Raw genomic sequence first — 965 nt, forward strand, 5'->3', positions numbered from 1 at the left:
GAAGAGTGATTGAGTTGATTGGTGAAGGGTATTTGCGGAAGAGAGTTATGAAAAGGTGTGAAGAGGAGAGAAGAAGTGGTAGGGATCCTATGGGTTCCATAGATCCTGAGGGGATCCTGTGGGGTCCACAGATCCAGTGGGGCCAAGGACTTAACATCCCTGCTCCAATTAGGCGTGTAAAACGCCCTTGCTGTGCAATCCTGGCGTTTAACGCCAGACTGCTGCTTGTTTCTGGCGTTAAACGCCCAAATGTAGCCTGTTTCTAGCCTTTAACGCCAGGTAGATGCTTGTTTCTGGCATTAAATGCCAGCTTGGTGCTTGTTTCTGGCGTTTAAACGCCAGAATGCTCCTCCTCCAGGGTATGCTATTTTTAATGCTGTTTTTTCATTCTGTTTTTTATTTTTTAGTAGTTTTTGTGACTCCACATGATCATCCACCTAATAAAATATGAAAATAACAATAAAAATAAAATAGATATAATTAAATAACATTGGGTTGCCTCCCAACAAGGGCTTCTTTAATGTCAATAGCTTGACAGTGAGCTCTCATGGAGCCTCACAGATGTTCAGAGCATTGTTGGAACCTCCCAACACCAAACTTAGAGTTTAAATATGGGGTTGAACACCAAACTTAGAGTTTGTTGTGGCCTCCCAACACCAAACTTAGAGTTTGACTGTGGGGGCTTTGGTTGACTTAGCAGTGAGAGAAGCTTTTCATGCTTCCTCTCCATGGTTACAGAAGGAGATCCTTGACTTTTAAACACAAGGTTGTCCACATTCAGTTGAAGGACCGACTCTCCTCTGTCCACATCAATCATAGCTCTTGCTGTGGCTAGGAAGGGTCTTCCAAGGATGATGGATTCATCCTCATCCTTCTCAGTGTCTAGGATTATGAAATCAGCAGGGATGTAAAAGGCCATCAACCTTTACTAACACGTCCTCTACTAGTCCATAAGCCTATTTTCT

This window comes from Arachis ipaensis, chromosome B09 (genome assembly GCF_000816755.2).
Source record: "Arachis ipaensis cultivar K30076 chromosome B09, Araip1.1, whole genome shotgun sequence".
In the NCBI taxonomy this organism is placed as follows: Eukaryota; Viridiplantae; Streptophyta; class Magnoliopsida; order Fabales; family Fabaceae; genus Arachis; species Arachis ipaensis.